General features: G+C 48.3%; 1 long non-coding RNA gene across 1 annotated transcript; it reads left to right on the top strand.

Moving 5' to 3' along the window:
• The first annotated feature begins 1,053 nt into the window (after positions 1-1,053).
• Positions 1,054-15,018, top strand: LOC142819373 (uncharacterized). Its single transcript, XR_012897254.1, has 2 exons — positions 1,054-1,181; positions 14,343-15,018. It is a non-coding gene; the product is annotated as an uncharacterized LOC142819373 (long non-coding RNA).
• The last annotated feature ends 4,195 nt before the right edge of the window (positions 15,019-19,213 follow it).

Consider the following 19,213-nt stretch of genomic DNA (forward strand, 5'->3'; position numbering starts at 1 on the left):
CCAAATCAAGTGAAAGAGCCTGTGTTGATGACACAGGAAAAATTGGCCTCTTGGAGCAAAATAGGTATGTGTATGCTTCCTGGAAAAATGCCCTGGACTACTTTTCTGACTTCGCTGAGAAAGCTTTATTGCAAGATATTACTGCTAAAAAGGTTATTGTGTACATCAAATCTATTTTTGCAAGGTATGGTATGCCGGACATAGTAATGTCTGACTGTAGATCACAGTTCAGTGGGTATTCATTTAAGCAGTTTGCAGCAAAGCACAGGTTTAGACAGGAAACTGCTAATCCCTTTTATCCCCAATCTAATGGAATGGTGGAAAACTGTGTCCAAAAAATAAAGCCCCTCCTGCTGAACATCCCAGTGGCAGACTCTGATCCATATTTAACACTGTTAAATTCAGAACGGCACCTATGAAGCATGGATTGTCACCTGCTGACATTTTGCTCAATTGGAAACAAGAATGTCTGTGCTGTTAGAAATCGATGTCGGTGTCACTGGGGACTTGCAGATGTATAAAGAGACAGATCAAGCAAAACAAAAGAAAAAGAAACAGTTTGATTTCGATCATAGAGTTTAAGGCCAAGAGGGGCGACCAGATCATCTAGTTCAGGGGCGCTCAAACTTCACCGCACTGCGACCCCCGTCTGACAACACAAGTTACTCCATGAGGGGGGACAGAAGCCTGAGCTTTTCCACTCTGGGTAGGGAGGGGGAAAATCCAAATGTTTCATCCCCAGGACTAGAGGCTTATAAGCGGAAGCCTGAGCCCCATGCAGCGGGGCTTAAGTTTAAACTAGGGCCCTGGGATCCAGTCCTGGTGACCCCAATAAAACAGGGTTGCAACCTACAATTTGAGAACTGTGGATCTAGTTGGACCTCTTGTGTATCCTTGGCTGCCAACAACACCCAGCACCTGCACGCTAAACCCAGACCGTGCCACTGCTGTGCATCTCTGCAATGGGAACCAACGCTCACAAACAGCACTGAGATCACAATGGGTTGCCCCATGATCTGATGAAAGTTGCCATCCCAGGGGGACACTTACTGAGCAATAAGTGAAACCTTTTTCAGATCCGAGGAGGAAGAGAGATGAGGCTTTCAGACAGACCACAACCAAAGCAGGGCACGACACAGCTCCAGAACCTGGAACACCCAGATTGAGTGCTGTCATTCCTGGTGAGTTAGGGTGACATTATAATATTGCCAGTATTTCCTGTCTAGTTCTTTATACATCTTAACACCCCCACCCATTTTGGGTGCCACTGCACGTGTCTCTTCAGAACTCGATGGGTCTTTTTCCTGAGTAATTCAGGCTAGCTCTTCTAAAGTGCTCTGTCTTCCATTTGTCGACGCTGAATTCCATCTTCCTTTGAGCGGTCCATCCAGCTCCCTTTGTTAATTGTAATTTAAATTGAGTTTACAGGGCTGAGAATCATGTGGCAGAAAACCAGACTTCTCTGCTGCAAAGACCAAAAGGTATCTTCTGGCTTGCTGGGCTGGTTGATTCCTGCTAACGCCAGTCACATTAAGGTTGTAATTAATTATCATTTACATTTGCAAAAAAAAAGGAAAAACTGGGCCAGAATCTTTGTTACCTGAGGTATAAATCTGAGTTAACACCTCGGTGTGGTTAATGCAGCCTTAGCCTGTGTAAGGGAGACCAGAATCAGGCCGAGCGAATCCAGCAACTGCAGTTTGGTCGTATTAAAAGCGGCAAAGTAGAGCGTGTGGAATTAAATGAGGACATTGATATAATAGGCATCACAAAAACTTGATGGAATGAGGATAATCAATGGGACACAGAAAGACCGAGATACAAGATAAATAGAAGTGAGACAGAGTAGGCAGAATTGTACCTTACATTGGATGTTTCGGGGAAACTACCCTGGGCCCCGCACTTCGGAGGGCCCCATGGGGCCCAAGGCGCCCCGGAGGACCTGGTGTGGGCAGCAGGGGTTGGGCTGCCCCCACACTCACTGGAGCAGCAGGACATGGAGCGACCCGGTCTCAGCTCGTTCTGCTCTGCCAGCTCCCTGCCACGTGGCTCGGGGCTGGGCACTTGGGGGAAGGCATAGACCTGCCTCCATGCTCACCGGCGGTGGGAAGATGAGAGACATGGCTGGGAGCTGGTGGAGTGGAGCGGGCTAAGGCTGAGGTGCTCTGCTTCCTGCCACCGTTGGTGAGTGTGTGAAGCAGAGGTGAGGCAGGGCAGGGCTTGGGTCAGAAGGGAGGTTGTCCTAGGCCCAGGGATGCCCCGAGAGTAGGTCAGGCTGGTGGGGGAGCTGCACTGTCTAAGCATAGAGCCCAATCTAGTCAAAATCTTAAATGAATCAAACTGACCCGTGGAATCTCCATCGATGGAAATTCCATGCTCGAACAACAAGAGTGAAGCAGCAGGAATATACTGGACTGGCCCACCAATGGGGCAGGCAAAGGGGACAACCAGCCTGGGGCCCAGCGATATAAAAGAACCCAGAATTCCTGGCTACCACCGCTACCGCTTCTACAGCAGCAGTGGCAGCTGGAGCCCTGAGCACTTTAAATCAGTGCCAGAGCGCAGTACGATGCTCCAGGCAGCACTGAGGTCTGCCTGGCAGAGGCAGGGCATTTTCTGGGTGGCACTGAGGGCTTCCTAGCCCCCCTCCTGCCCCTTTTGCCCTAAGCTCCACCCTTTCTTGGGGTACAGAGCAGGGGCCTCCGCTTAGTCCAGGGTCCTGGCCAGGCTGTTGGCTCCACTGACTCTGGGCCACCTCCCTAGGAAGGTGATGTTGGTTCTGAAAATTTCAGGGAGATTAACAGTAGAAACCTCAGTAATAATGGGGGATTTCAATTATCCCCATATTGACTGGTCACATGTCAGCTCAGGACAGGATATAAAGAGAAACTTTCTAGACACCATTACTGACTGCTGCTTGGAGCAAAAAAGAGCCCTCTACACAGCTTCATTTTGCACAAAAACACCCTCTTGTGCAAGAGCCAATCTTCCTGAAAAAATGAGGAAGAATGGCTCTTGTGCAAGAGGGTGTTTTTGCACAAAACAGAGCTGTGCAGATGGCTCCTTTTTGCGCAAAAGCCTCTTGTACAAAAACGTCCCCTAATTATGCAAATGAAGTGCAACAATATGCTAATCCACGCTTCATTTGCATAGGCTTTTGCGCAAGAGGGATGCAGTGTAGATGTAGCCCCAGTGTGTAAAAGTCATAAGAACAAAAGAACATAAGAACAGCCATTGTGGGTCAAATCAATTGTCCATCTAGCACAGTAGCCTGTTTGCTGACAGTCTCCAATGCCATGTGCCCAAAAGGGAGGTAACACAACAGTTAATCCTCACATGATCTCTCCCCTTTCACCTATTTCCAGACAAACAGAGACTAGGGACACCATTCCTACCCATCCTGACTAATAGCCATTGATGGACTTATCCTCCACGAATCTATCTAGCTCTTTTTTGAACCCTCTTAAAGTCCTAGCCTTCACCACATCCTCTGGCAAGGAGTTCCACAGGTTGCCTGTGCGCTGAGTGAAGAAGAACTGCCTTTTGTCAGGTGTCAAGTCAGGTATCAAGTGGCAGAGCTCTTGTAAGGATCTATGAACAGGAGCTCCGTGGAGTGGTGTTTGTAATCTGCATGTAGGATGGGCAGGATATAGTGTGCCATACCATGTTGGAGAGTGCAAGAAGTCAGTGAGGGTACGTCTACACTACAGAGAAGATCAAAACTGCCACTATCAATTAGTGATCGAGGTAAGACGGCTAATTCTTGAGAGGAGTGCTCCTGTCAATGCCGGTAACCCTGCTTTCATGAGGAGTAAGGGAAGGGTGTTCTTCTTTTGACTTCCTGAATTGTAGACAGAGCCAAAGCCAAGTTAAGCTACTAGGACTTCAACTAGGAAATTACCGTAGCTGAAGTTGCGTAGTTTAATCCGACTTTGTCCTGTAGGGTAGACATACCCTTAGGGTGAAGCTCATCCCACTGCAGAGCTAGAGAATGATCTATGCACATGTCAGCCCCCTCTTATGCCCTGGAGTTTAAATGGAATTTGAGTTAAGCACAGGCCTGATTGGCTCTCTGCACATGGGTGAATTCCATCCTGAGTGAAGAATAGTGGAGTAAAAATGTTGTTTGATGCCTGTCAACCTGTACCTACACTCCTGGTCCTCCAATAATCAGCTGCTCACCAAGATTAGGGAAATTGCAATGGGTTTAGAATCTGATTTGTACAGAAGTGATAACTGAAGATGCTTTTAAAATCCCTGCCTCTCCTTTTTAATAGGAGAGCAATCAATAGATGTTGAGTTTATGAACTGCAGCATTGCGACAGGAAGACTTGAAAGGACAAAAGGAACACCTTCCCAAAAGTGTCCCTTCCCTTCTCCCCCTGGTGTGCAGTCACAGCACCCAGAAATTACAGTGCACAGCAACTACAAATTACCCTGTGCCTGAACCATCTGAGGATCTGAAAGGATTTTGCTCCAAAAATTAAGGCTGGAAATTCAACAGAGCCAAAAGGAATGAGATGCTGAAACTCACCGAGAGGTGGGAAATTAACTCTCAATGGTCTCCTTTAAACATCTCAGCTTAAGTGTCTCAACTCCCACTATCAAACGGAGCCATCCCTGTGTGACAGAGGGGAAACCGAGGCACAGAAAGGTTCTCTGAGTTGGCCACGCGTGATAAAGCAGGGGAGAGAACCTAAGAAACTGGAGTTCTCTGTACTTCCCTCAGAGCACTAGACCCACTTCCCTCACTGCGAAATCCTGTTACTCTTTATCCCCATTGCTGCGCCTTTCTCTTTGGCAGTGCCCTGTAGTCCTGTGGTACCGGGCCAGCCTCCTTTCTTAACGTCCCAGATAGTCCTTCTCCCTTTAATGGCATGTCATTAATACAGAGATTTCCCTGCCCTCCGCTCCCCCATGGTCCCTGTGAGATACCAACAAGAGCTCCACTGTCATTACAAACGATCAGCCATTTCAGGAAACCTTTCGCAGTGATGAAGTAGATATTTTCCCTTCTTTACTGAAGTGGGACTTGATACAATAAAGCTTTTTTGAATGAGGGGAAAAGCATGAGGGAGAAAATTTAAAAAGTTCCTAAAATATACATTTTCAGAAAGGCCAAAGGAAGGAAATAGACCTCCCAAGAGATCAAAGTTGACTGCTGTGCCAGAGCTGAGGAGCTACCTTTCTCCCCCTCTGGCTGCAGGGATTCAAAATCAACAGTAGAAATGTGTTTTTCCGGGGACTGGAACCATTGGAAGCAGTGGCTACATCCACAGGGCAAACAAGGGGGAAAAGAAATCCCTGCAGCAGGCAGCAGCAAGCTTTTGCGCTTGGGTCCACAGACTCAGGCTCATGGGACTTGCACTGCAGGGCTAAAAATAGCAGCGTGGCTGTTCCCATGCAAGCTCTGAAACTCAGAGAGGGGGCTGGGTCTCAGAGCCAGAGCTCCAGCCGGAGCAGGAACATCTACACTTCAAGGTTTAGATGTGGAGTGGAGTCTGGTAGATCTTGCCACTCTGTGCCTTTCTTGTATCCACAGTGTTGGAGTTAGAACGTCTCCAACACAGTGGATACAAGGGCACATGGTGATCCCTACTGGACCGTGATGGGACTGGTGTATCTCTGAGGCTATGTCTACACTGTGGTTTTTTTCTGGAAAAGATATGCAAATTGAGAACTTCAATTTGCATACCTTTTTCTGCTTGTTTTTTCAGAAGAGGCTTTTCCGACATTTGGCCTGTTTACATGGGGTGAAATGTGGGAAAAACCTCCTCTTTCAGAAGACACCTTATTCCTCATAAAATGAGGAATACAGGGATTCCGAAAGAATGAGCCTGCATTTTCGGAAACTGTTCAGAAAAAGCAGACATGTTCCATTGACGCGGTATCCCAGAAAAACCCTGCAGTCTAGACATACCCTGAGTGTCCCCACAATCAGACTGCTACCCACACTCCTTGTACAAAATCTAGCTTAGGCTCTGATGTTAGCTTTCACAATCTAAGCAGTGTTGGGTCTGGTCAGGTCTTGGGTGGGAATCCTCTGTGGAACATGCCGCAAACCACACAGAGAGGTGTTGATTTAATATCTGTCACTCTTGGCTCTTAATCAGTACTGAACTTACGCCCTACCTGGTTGCAGGGTCGCCGTGTGGCCGAGACTGACCAAAGGGATCACTACTCTTAATTACTATGATTATTTAATCATGATAATTAAATACTTTGTGGGCATTAATATCTGAGAGCCCGATTCGCTTTTGCCCTTTGTATGAAAAGGGCCTCAGGCCCGGGTCAGTTTCGAACTTGGATAATTATTCATCCTGTGTAAATCCCCCACTCTTCCTGTGCAGTAGACTTAACTAGTTATGGATCATGTAGTGTCGCATTATTGTTAGGCAGCTGCCAAGTTTACCCATTTCAGCAGCAGGCAGAGGGACTGCTCTGTGTTTGAGAAATCAAGGGTGAAGCGTAGTAAAGTCTGTGGGATCCAAAGGGGATGAAAATACAATGCTAAGTACAAGATATTGTGATAGGTTCCCTCCTGGAGGAAACAAGGTTAGCTGGAAGTTCACACCCAGCCCTGTTGCTCCAGTTCTGCTGCTCCTTTCTTCATTGGCGCTATAGGGTTAAAGATACAATGGACTTGATTCTCCATTATGCTACAGCTCTTTCGTGCCAAGCTGGCAGTGTAAAGGGGAGAGGGTATCATGGCTGGGGATGGTCCCCTAAGGAAAATCCTTTGCATAGGGAGCCTCCTAAGCCACTATCCATCTGGTGTAAAGGTGCTATGCTGGCCCTGCTCCAAGCTGGCTGTGTAGGTGTAAAGGACAGAGGAAGGGTGATCCAATGGTTAGATCCTTAGCCAGGGACCAGGCCCACCAATGTAGGGGGAGGCAAAGGGGGCAGTCACCCTGGGGCCTGGTGATTCAAAGGGGGCTGGGGCTCCTGTCTGCCCAGGGCCCCTTTAAATGGCCGCCAAAGTGCCATACAGCATGCTCTGTGCAGCTCTGAGGGCTGGCTGCCCCCGGCCCTGCCCCTTCCGCCAAGGCCCCTCCCCTTCCAGAAGCATGGACCTGCCTCCCCACCTTGCCCAGGGGCCTGCGGAAGCTGTTGGCTCACCTGCCTAGGACTTGAGCACCCTGGGCTCAGATCCCGGAAATGACATGGGAATACTGTGCATCTTTGGCCAAGTTCCTTAGTCTCTTTGTGCCTCAGTTTGCCATCTGTAAAATGGGAATCATAGCACTGCTCTGCCTCACAGGAGATGCTCAGATGCTATGATACTGAGGGCTGTCTATGTACTTGGCAGCAGATAGGCTTATTCTCTATTTCCTAGGGACCATAGGCAGCTGTTGAAAGGAAGGCGTAAGCTAGAACAGCCTTGAGACTGCACTAACTTATACAATGTGGTCTGGGCAGGCCCTTGCACATCCCCTGTATGCAGAGAACTTAAAGGTGTTGTGAATCCACCTATGCCAAGCCCTTCCTTCCCTAACTCAAGCCCACAGAGGATTAGAGCAGAGATCCTTCTATTTCCACCCTCAGCTAGTTCTGCCCCAGGATAATCACCTGGGTCACAGGAAGTTCTGGAAACTCAGAAAAGTTCTAAAATATCCATTTACCTCAGATAAAAAATGGAAATCTCAATAGGCGTTTGAGGTCTTGGAAATACTGACTGCAGCTCATGTATGGGAAGTTCCATTCATCATGGAAACCAAACTGAAGGCTTTTATTTATTACCAAATTTTGTCGTCCAGACTCCCCGTGCCCCGGATTTTCCATTACCCGTCATCTCCCTTCTGAAAATGACTAGGTTTATTCAGCGTCAGTCTCTGGTTGTTACGGATTATAATGGAATGGTACAAATTTGTCAGGGGCTAGCTCCAGTTTCCCTTCGGCAGCTCATCGCTTGCCGCTCTCGTCCCACAGCTCTTGTTTTTCAAGTGTTTCTCGGGTGTTTTAGGAGAGAATAAAAAACTGGTTTGCGTATGGCGCCTTGCACGCTCTTCGCTTCCCAGAGTGCTAATGAGGAACACATTGGCAGGAAAGCGGCCGAGCCGGCCAGGACAGCAGAAACAATGGCTCATACGCAGCTTTGCTTATTACAGGGTGTATATTACTGAGAGAGACAATGTCAGCCTGGACGGGGGATTTCACCTCATCTTCTCACAACGTGCCCAGGAATCATCTAGTCAGCGACTGGAGGCAGCTCTGTTTAAAAGCTCGTCCAAAATATGGCACCACTCAAGAGCCAGCTTGCCCCGGGCATGACACGGTTGACTGTAGAGTGATGCGCAAGCCCAGGACTTGAAATCTGAGGGCCCGGATCTCCTCATGTTCCTCAGTGTAAGTCAGCAGTCGCTGCACTGAAGTCAGCAGAGCCCCACTGGTGGAAGCTGGAGGGAGAATCACATCTTCTGGTGGAGCTCAGGCCAGCAGAAACTGTCATGCTGGTCAAACCCTGCGAGACTTCTTCAATCCATACTTGGGGAAAAGTCACACGAGCTTCAACGGGAGTTTGCTTGAGCAAGGACTTGGTGCAAACTGAGTGGCAAGTTCAGTTACAAGCACACAGCTCTCAACGAGAGATGAATATAAGAACATAAGAACAGCCATACTGGATCAGAACAATGGTCCATCCAGTCCAGTATCCTGTCTGCCGACAGTGGCCAATACCAGATGCCCCGGAGGGAAGGAACACAACAGGTAATCGTCACATGATCACCCTGTCACCCACCTCTAGAGAAACAGAGTCTAGGGACACCATTCCTACCCATCCTGGATAATAGATATTGATGGACCTAACCTCCATGAATCTAACTAGCTCTTTTTTGAACCCTATTAAAGTCCTAGCCTTCACCACATCCTCTGGCAAGGAGTTCCACAGGTTGACTGTGTGCTGAGTGAAGAAAAATTTCCTTTTGTTTGTTTTAAACCTGCTGCCTATTAATTTATTTTGGTGATCCCTAGGTCTTATATTGTGGGAATATTCACTTTTTCCACACCAGTCATAATTTTATAGACCTCTATCATATCACCCCCTTAGTCTCCTCTTTTCTAAGCTGAAAAGTCCAAGTCACATAAGAACAGTTAGAATGAATCCATCTAGCCTTGTGTGGAGCCTGCCAACAGCAGCCAGAGCCAAATGTTTCATAGGAAATGATCCATTCCCTGCTGCAGTGTCCCAGCATCTGGCAATCGCAGGTGTAGGAACACAGCAGCATCCTTGACCATCCTGGCTAGTAACCAGCAATGGACCTCTCCTCCATGAATTTATGTAAATCTCTTTTGGCCTTCATGACATCCCCTGGCAATGAGTTCCACAAGTGAACTGACCATTGTGTGAAGAAGTTCTTCTTTTTGTTTGTGTTAAATCTAAATGCATAGATGAGAGTGGGACCCGATTTGGGGAGTTGGTCTAGTGCTTTTGACTAGGAATAGCACTGAGGGAAGATCATTCACAGAATGATTTAATTCAGTGGGAGGACTTCTGTGTACCACTTACAGCTGGACCATCCCAATCCACCTGACCCTCTCCTCTCTTTCCAGACCAGTGAAAGGCACTCTGCAGAACACTCCATCCAGAGGTGACACTTAGGGAAAGAATGTGGGGCAGTGTTTCCTCTAACTTTTCCCATCTATGCATGCAATAAATTTTATGTGCACCAAGGCATGTGTGAATGTGCACCACCAGTAGAAGCACATGCTGCTGGCTGTGGGCACTCTGTTAATCAGCTGGGTGGCATCTGAATCTCTCCTTGGTGATGGCCCAAGCACACAGCATACAGAGAACATTGATGTGGGGTCATTTTGCCAGATATGCGCTGCATACGTTAACACAGATTGCGCATGCTCAGTGACATAGCTGAGACCAGCTGTCCTCGCTTTGCCCCCCAGTACACTCTCTCATTCTCTCTTTTTCTGGGTAGTCTCCATCGGCTTAGCTGCACAAGCCCCCCGAATTTAATTTCCTTTAGCAAAGTTTATTTGGAGCACCACGCAGGCAGCAAACAGTACCTGACAGGAGGAACAATAGCAATAGGTATTTTTAGCTCAGACAAACTCCAGAGTTCTAAGTCCCAGAAAACTTTCCAACTTATTTTAGGATTCTGGGTGATTAACACGCTCCCTTGGTTCCAGGCTTTGTATGACCTGTACATACTAGTGTGAACCAGCATCACCCCCGCTCCCTACCAAGGGATGAGCTTAAAGCTCTAGGGGTCCTTTTCAAGCATCATGGTGACGTAACAAGGGTCTAATAATCAAAGGGGCTGAGCACCTACTGTTCCCACTGATGTTGGCTTGAATGCTCGGCCTCTTTACAAATCAGCTGTGCGCCAGCAATGGAGCATGGAATCCCAGGCCATGGATGGGCCCCTCAAGACAGTGGGAGTTTGGTCTTTGCTGCTGGACCCAATCTTGCTCATGCTAAAATCAAAGACTGACAGAGTCGAATCTTGCAACGGGGGCTGGATTCTTCTCTGTCATGGGCGCTCCTGTGCTTTGTCTGGTTTCCAGAGTCACAAATAACACAGGTTCCCTGCAGAGCCAGTCCAGTGCTCGGCCTGGAAGAGATTTCTTCATGCCGCGCTAGATTCTCTGCAGAGAAATAGTTCATTTGCTTCTTTGATTTTTATTATTTATAAAGCTGGGGGGGGGGAGGGATTCCCCACGGCACCGAGTAAGGAAAGGAGCTGGTTTTGGATTCAGGCAAATGCTGTGGGAACAATTACCTGGAAGAAAACAGAGCAATGGGCGGGGAGAGAGGGGGCAGTTCCTGGACTGGAAGAGATAATGAATCATCCAGGGATCTGGGACTCAGCCTTCCAAGGGACCGAGATGCTTGCAAGTGCTGAGAATTGGATCTTGCAGCTGTGCTGAGAGCAGGCCCCGTTTCTCTTGGGATTAAGGAAAAGGTGGTCGGCAAAGTTACTCATGCCCCAGCAAGGTAGACCCCTCCGCGGTAGTGCTCTCTGCTCACAACTCTCCTTTGGCAAGCGCAGCTGCTGACTGCAGCCCGGCCAAGGTAAACAACACTTGTGGGGGCTCCGCAGAGAGACTGCCTGGGCCTTGGCTGTCCCAGCTGCTTGTCAGCAGAGGGGTTCTTCTGTGCGAGACAAGGCCTCGCCGCCACTAGATCCAAAGCACGGTGACCTCTGTGTGGACAGGAGGAGCCTGGAATTCTGGGAGGATAGCGGGAGGGACTCTGGGCAGAATCTCTTTAGCCATGCTCAGGACCTGGAAACTTTCATAGAATCAATCTCAGGGCTGGAAGAGACCTCAGGAGTCATCAAGTCCAGCCCTCTGCCCAAAGCAGGACCAACCCCAACACAATCATCCCAGCCAGGGCTTTGTCAAGCCGAGACTTAAAAACCTCTAGGGATGGAGATTCCACCCCCTCCCCAGGGAACCCATCCCAGTGCTTCCCCACCCTCCCAGGGAAATAGTTTTTCCTAATATCCAACCTAGACCTCTCCCACTGTAACTTGAGACCATTGTTCTTTGGTCTTCAATCCATCACTACGGAGAACAGCCTCTCTCTTTGGAACCCTCTGCAGGAAGTTGAAGGCTGCTGTCAAATCCCCCCTCACTCTTATTTTCTCTTCTGCAGACTAAATAAGCCCAAATCCCTCAGACTCTCCTCGTAGGCCATGTGCTCCAGCCCCCTAATCATTTGCATTGCCCTATGCTGGACCCTCTCCAATGTGTCCGCATCTTTTCTATAGTGGGGGCCCCAGAACTGGACACAATACTCATCACAGCCAAATAAAGGGAAATAATCACTTCTCTAGGCCTGCTGTCAATGCTCCTCCTAATGCACCCTAATATTCCATTCACCTTCTTGGCTACAAGGGCACACTGGTGACTCCTATCCAGCTTCTCATCCACTGTAACCCCCAGGTCCTTTTCTGCTGAACTGCTACTTAGCTGGTTGGTCCCCAGCCTGTAACAGTGCTTGGGATTCTTCCGTCCCAAGTGCAGGACTCTACACTTGTCCTTGTTGAACCTCATCAGATTTCTTTTGGCCCAATCCTCTATTCTGTTTAGGTCCCTCTGGACCCTATCCCTGACCTCCAGCATATCTACCTCTCCCCCAGCTTAGTGGACCCTTTAGTGAACTTTAGTGAATCGCTTTTTTCACCTTCAGACAGTTCACCTGTGTACAATCCAACCTCCCACTAATGTAGCTAAGGGATTCTGCCTGTGTATTAGAGCAAGACGAAACCGGGAGCGGGGGGTTAAGGGATCAATAACTCCCTAGGTTGCTGTCCCTGCCCTGCCTGAACTACTGCCTCCCTTCCAGCAGCTTCTGTTCTGTCCAGTGAAGAATCAAGGATTTGGCTCTGCACCATTTCCACGAGCAGGGGCACACAGCTCAAAGCAGGCTGTTGCACTACATCATGCACTCATATCAAAAGCAGCCGTGAGACCACTGACAAGATAGGAAAAATAGAACAGATGAACTTTAAATAAGGCACCTGGGTCCTGGCAGCTGAAGCATTCCACTCCCATGTCTGAACCCTTGCCCCACGTTGATCTCGAGTTGTGGGTTGACTTGTCACTCCCAGACCCCCAGTTTCCCATCTTTCAAGTCCCTCCCAAAGAGATCTTACAGAGTGCCCTGTGCACACGGTCACCTCAGAGCACCACTCTCTGCATTAGCTCCCACTGAATATAGAGTCCGGTCCCAGGGGTGTGCCCTTATATTCCAGGCCTTCCATGAGATGCTGAAGAGTGACCTGAAAGGCTCTCTGCCCCATGACCATGAACCTGTTTGCCAACAGGGGAAGACACACGAATGAAGACAAGACTGAACATTCATAGCCATGGGCCTGGGTGTGCAGATAGATGAGATTGTAGCTCCCGGGGCAGGGACCAAATTTTGTACAGCACCTAGCACAATGGAATCCAGACTCAGGACTGGGGCTCCTAGGTGCTACAGCAACACAAATAATCATGTGATTAGGTGCATCAGTGAAGCCTTCACATGCAAGATTAAGGAGAAAGGGGAAAGGAGATTAAGATGGAGGATTATCTAAACTAACTGATTCCTCTGGATCTGCAATGTGATTTGTTTGGTAGAGTGGAAGGTCTTCGGGGCACAGATCTGTGTCCTCAATGCTCTGAGCACATACTTGGCCCTGGTCTATACTAGAGTTATTTTGAAATAGCTCCCCTTACTTCAAAATAAGAAGCGGAGTGTCCGCACTACCAAGCCTGTTATTTTGAAAGAAGGGGCTGGTTATTTCAAAATAATAAACTATTTCCCCAAGGAAAGCAGGAGTTATTTCAGGAGTTATTTCAAATTTAGTTATATCAAAATAATTTCCTAGTGTAAACATGCCTTGGTATTTAGCAAGAAGTGAATAGCAATAGTCCATTGCTGATTTACATACTATTCAACCCATGCTGAAATCCTTAGGATTGCTGGGTTTTAAGCCCACCCAATTTGACCTAGTTGATGTATGGGTGTTATTTGCTTGTTTTAAATATAAGTGAGCATTTAGGAAGCAACATTGCTATGAAAGAAGGATATTTAGGGGGAAGGGTGGGCAATCATATGCAATCCCCTTGGCTTAGCCTGATATGTCCTTTCAGCTGTGTATTCAGTAAGCACAGTGTATAACAGCAAAGATTTGAAACGTCTTTATTCATTATTGGTTATTGTTTCACCTGCCTTGGAATGGCAATTGCAAGCGTTTTGATTCCCAGGTTAGAGTTTTGTTTCAATTGTTGCAAATCCTTCGTAGGTGCTGCTGAAATGGTGCTTTGTGCATTTCTCCAGCCTCACTCAGCAAATCATAGCGGATTCCCTCCCACCTCCCACAAGAACAATTCACTCACAGGGCAAAGGTCAGGGAAGGGGGAATCTTTCTCTTTAAAAGAGATGTGAGAGGAATCAAAGGTGATCTGGTCCCACTTTTTCTATGAGTGACTGTTTAATAGATCACATGGGTTTTAACATCCTGGCTAAAGAGCTTTCAGATCTGGACAAAGAATGAGCTAGGCCCCCAGTAGATGTAAATCAAGTCAATGGAGCTATATTGATTTGCACTAGCCAAGGATCTGGCCCAGCGTGTTTCTTTCTTTCCACCATTCATGTGCGTATCCTTGTCAGCGTCCCTGTTGGTGTTCTGTGTGGTAAAGGGGGTCAGACAAGATGACTGAATCTATAGCCTTGCACACTATGGACTATGAAATGTGACCCACGTAGCATCAAAGCCAGGTCAAATACAGGACAGAGGATGCCAGGCAAGGCAGTGAAATGTTTACTGATGGTTTGCTCTGAGAATGGTTGTGAGCTGTAAGAGGCAGATTTGATCTCTGTATCTTTCTTTCAGTGTGTTTCGGGTGAAATTCCGGCTGGAGATAGGTGCTTCTTGACAGCGCCTGGCGGCTGATGGTCTCTCTTTATCCAGAAATCATGTGCAACCCGGGTTGCAAGACAAAGCTCCTTGAACCTGAGCTGTGCTGAGCTGAAGAGAAGCAGCGGCAGCGCCAGAATTCACTCTGATCATTCCTCTGCCGGTGGAGGGAGCCAAGGATCGCTGCCTACGGAGAGGATTATTGCGATGTGAAGACTCGTTTGTGGGACACGGGCTGAGACCCAGCCCATTTAGACCTCACAGGCCTTACCAAACAGAAGTGTCGTCTTCACCAGATACAGTCAAAACTATTGATACTCACTAAAGCCCAGACATATGGATGAAATTTGCAGAGAAGGTTCGCTTGAATCCTATTTAAACTCCATTTTGAGGCATTTCAAATGGTGCATAGACCTTGCCCTGGCTTTCTGCACCAGCCAAAATTGAGCTCATAGGAGTGGACGTAAACATGAGGGGCCTCCTTGGAAAACATGAATTTGGTGGAATCAGGGTAATGTTCACACCTCACCACAAGGGGGCGCAATAGGTTAATAAAACCTAGATGCGCCTGGGGTTTGTAGCTAAAGACTGTAAGCGGGAAAGCCTCTCTCTCACCAACTCAAGTTGGTCCAATAAAAGATGTGGCATCCTTTGCCTTGTCTCTTTACTATCCTGGGCCCACTATGGTTACAACACGTCATATAGCGTGCAAGGTTGTCTCAGCTGAGGCTTGTCTCACTAACCTAATGTCCCATCCGCAAAGGGTGCATTAGCTGCCTGAGTTTTCTTTGTTATTTTCCTACTCCTTTTCACTCAGGGAGTATTTTCCTAATTACAGTAATTACATTTGGGGCAGGGGGTCTTGAAAGGCTAGTTTTAAAGAATCAGACCTGTCCTTGAATTATGAGCCAGCAAGTCATAGCTCTTGTCCGTTTGCATTATAACAATCAAAACCCAGTTTTGGTTCCCCCGTCCTTGGATGTTTTGTTAACCAGATCACTAGTTCTCCTGAAGCCGTGTATGCCAATATATCCCCCAAGCAAACAATCAGCCTTTATAAATAGAACTGAAGCCTCCACCGTAACCAGAGAGCACCACTGCCAGATGCTGCAGAAATAGCTTTGGGACTCAGTCACAAGGGAAATCCCCTGCATTGGGATAGGGCGGGATCCCGGCCATCATCCACAACACCCACTTGTTTGTGATCTCTGGAGAGGCTGCTGTGCCACCAACAGATGGGGTCACAAGAACAATCCCATGTTTTTCAGCTTCTGAAATTGCCAGCAGCGAGTCCTTCCGAAGTGAGCTGTTTGTGTTCATTACAGGAGATCAAGCCACTGGTTTGATCAGTTGCTTCCACCCACAATCACTGTATGAATTGGCTTCACAAAATATGCAGCTACTCTTTCTTTAACTAACACACCAGTGACTCAGTTGCCTTCTAACCTGGAGTATCAAGAGATGATCGGGGGAGGGGGAGCCTTTAGTTCTCTAAAGTATTCTCTTCCCTCCCCTCCAGTGATCATATTCCAGCCATGCTCCAAGAGCATCACTCACTAACATCTCAAAGTTCCAGCATAGATGTATGTGTTACTTATATTAGAACACTGTCTAGACAGCCTGAGAGATGCGGACTTTGTTGAGCTAGGTGCTGTATGTGCAAAATAAGAGAGAATCCTTTATGGTCTAAATATCCAAGACAGACGAAGGTGGGTGGGGGAGAGAAAGAAGCATTAGCATCTCCATTTTACAGAGAAATTGAAGGACAAACATGAGTGTCTTATTCTCATTCAATAGTGGACAGGAGCGCTTCGTGGAGAGGGGGAGGAGGAGTCTACATGAACAGTGAGGGCCCGACAAACTGGGGTGTAAATCTGCTCAAGTGTGTGTGTGGCGGGGGAGGGAATTTGGCGGGCAGCCTCTGAGCATACCTACCCAATTGGGTGCTGAATACAAGATAGGCAGCTGAATGCCAGTTTCTCAAGGTGCAGCAGATTTATATGCCAACTGTCTGGCAGATCCTTCTGCTATGCACCAAAGATTCCTGAGTGCCCTTTGTGTAGGTCAGATCCGATGAGGGCACTTTTAATGTGCAGTAGTAGGGCCCAGATGGACAGTGAGCTGGAGTGTTGTAGATACACATCCCAGCTTGCTGCACACTGACTGTCCATCTAAACCCAGGGGCTGTGTCTAGACTGGCATGATTTTCCGCAAATGCTTTTAACGGAAAAGTTTTCCGTTAAAAGCATTTGCGGAAAAGACCGTCTAGATTGGCCCGGACGCTTTTCTGCAAAAGCACTTTTTGTGGAAAAGCGTTCGTGCCAATCTAGATGCACTTTTGTGCAAAAAAGCCCCAATCGCCATTTTAGCCATCGGGGCTTTTTTGCGCAAAACACTTTTTAGCTGTCTACATTGGCCCTCTTGCGCAAATGATTTGCGCAAGAGGGCTTTTGCCCAAACGGGAGCAGCATAGTATTTCCGCAAGAACACTTACGATCTTACATGAGATCGTCAGTGTTCTTGAGGAAATTCAAACGGCCAGTGTAGACAGCTGGCAAGTTTTTCCGCAAAAGCAGCTGATTTTGCGGAAAAACTGGCCAGTCTAGACACAGCCAGGGAGTAAAGTGATATCACACTGGGTTCATTTTATGGATATTTGCAGGGTCAGGACCTCAGAGAGTTGCTTAAGGTGACAGAACTGGGATTTAAAACCCAGACCTCAATCCTAATCAAGTGCTTTCTCTGCTAGACCCTCCTCCATTTGCCTCCGGGGTTCCAGAGAAACACAGCTGTGGAGTCATGTGAAAGCACTCTCTGGTTTAGGGTGGGTGTTTGGACAGAGGGAAGCCCTACGTGCTGTTCTGGAAGGAAGGCAGAAGGGTTCCTGTGCCACCTTGGGCAAGTTCTGTAAGATCTAGATTCACAAAACTGCTTAGGCACTGGAGTCTGGGTTTAGGCCTTGCTGCCAATGAAGCTGTAGGGGGCCTAGACTCCCTGGCTGCGTCTAGACTGGCTGCTTTTGCAGAAAAACTTGCCAGCTGTCTACACTGGCCACTTGAATTTGCGCAAGAACACTGACGATCTCATGGAAGAAATCAGTGCTTCTTGCGGAAATACTGTGCTGCTCCCGTTCGGGCAAAAGTCCTCTTGCGCAAAGCTATTGCGCAAAAGAGCCAGTGTAGACAGCTCAGATTTGTTTTGTGCAAAAAAGCCCCGATTGCGAAAATGGCGATCGGGGCTTTTTTGCGCAAAAGCGCGTCTAGATTGGCACGGACATGTTTCCACAAAAAGTGCTTTGTGCAAAATTGTCTGTGCCAATCTAGCCGCACTTTCCGAAAATGCTTTTAATGGAAAACTTTTCCGTTAAAAGCATTTGCGGAAAATCATGCCAGTCTAGACGTAGCCCCTCAGTGCCCACATTTTCAAAGTAACAAGTTTCCCCAGTGCCTATGTTGCTGCTTCTGGGCATGATCAGTGTTGTCTTCCTGAGGGCATCACCCATCTCCCACCTCACCCCCACAAACCAAAGAAGGTTACCCTAGCTCCCTTTTAGGCTCGGCGAGGCTGAAATGCTCAGATCTGCCTCCTCCCCTACGTGAGCTCACACAAAGCAGCTGGGGGAGGGAAGGAGACTGATGACCTCCCCATAACTTTTAGCCCTGTGCTCAGGGCACTCCTCTGGGACACAGGAGTAGTGTTGGAACACTTACCAGTAGTGGGTGGCTGAAAGACAATCCCCTTAACCTTGTCTACTCCCCTCCTCCCCCAGCTTTTGCCAGGAACAGAGCCTCGAAGGGGGACCCGGACAGAGGTAGGGGGGCCCCACCTGGGAGTGGGCCCAGAGCCAGAAGTGGAGCTCTGGCCACAGACTGGTTGCTGGGACCACGGGAGAAGAGCCTGGCTGTAGGGCTCCAGGAGCAGGGCACAAGGCCGGCACCCCCAGAGCAGAGCCCTGGGTGCAGGGCCAGTGGCCAGGACCTGAGACCAGGAGCAGAGTCCGGTGCAGGGTGTGGGCACACAGCAGAGCTGGTGGCTGAGGCATGGGGGTTGGTGGCTAAACCCTGAGCTGGGGAGTGGAGTCACGGGAGTGGGGCTGGCAGCTGGGTCAGACATAAAATCTTGGGGTCTTGCACCATGCCCCACATTTCTAGTTCCCATGCCTATGACCCCCAGCTCATGTTCCCCCTCTGCCTGTTGGAGAGAAAGCATCTGAACCAAGGTCTCCCACCTCTCGGGAGAATGCCCTAACCACTAGGCTAGAGGGTATCCTGATGGGCAGCCCCTTGAAGTTGCTCTAATATGAATAAATAAGGAAAGAGTCATTGGACCCTGGGTCTCCCACAGTGCAGGGGAGCGCACCAACCGGACTGTAGCCTGGACTTAGGCGCCTGTCTCCGTGAGCAGGGAATGTCCTAAAATGCATCCTTCTTGTCAGATCTCCCATTGGCTAGTTTAGGCAGCTACATGCCTCACATTCTGGCTTTTGAGGATCACCTTCTAAGGCTCCTAGCTCTCCCCACATTCCTTGTACAGGGAAACAGGGGGGCCAGCTCAGACTTTGTGGATCACAAAGTCCCTCTGACTTTCTAGGCACTTAAAAGTGAGGACCTGTGGCCTTTCAGCATTGCATTACCCAAGTCCCTTTGGGCCCAGGCAGGGCCAAACTACTCTCCTTGTGGGGCCCCTTGTATACAAACCTTTTCCCTAAGTGAAAACAAAGTGGTCACAATTACGGTATCGAGGCTATTAACACTGTATTAAACTTGCCTTTCACGTAACATAAAGCCATTCTGTGGTTACATTTCCCTCTTAAATCATGTAGAATATGGTTAATTCAAAGGAGCCTA

The sequence above is a fragment of the Pelodiscus sinensis genome, chromosome 22, assembly GCF_049634645.1.
Source record: "Pelodiscus sinensis isolate JC-2024 chromosome 22, ASM4963464v1, whole genome shotgun sequence".
NCBI classification, from domain to species: domain Eukaryota; kingdom Metazoa; phylum Chordata; order Testudines; family Trionychidae; genus Pelodiscus; species Pelodiscus sinensis.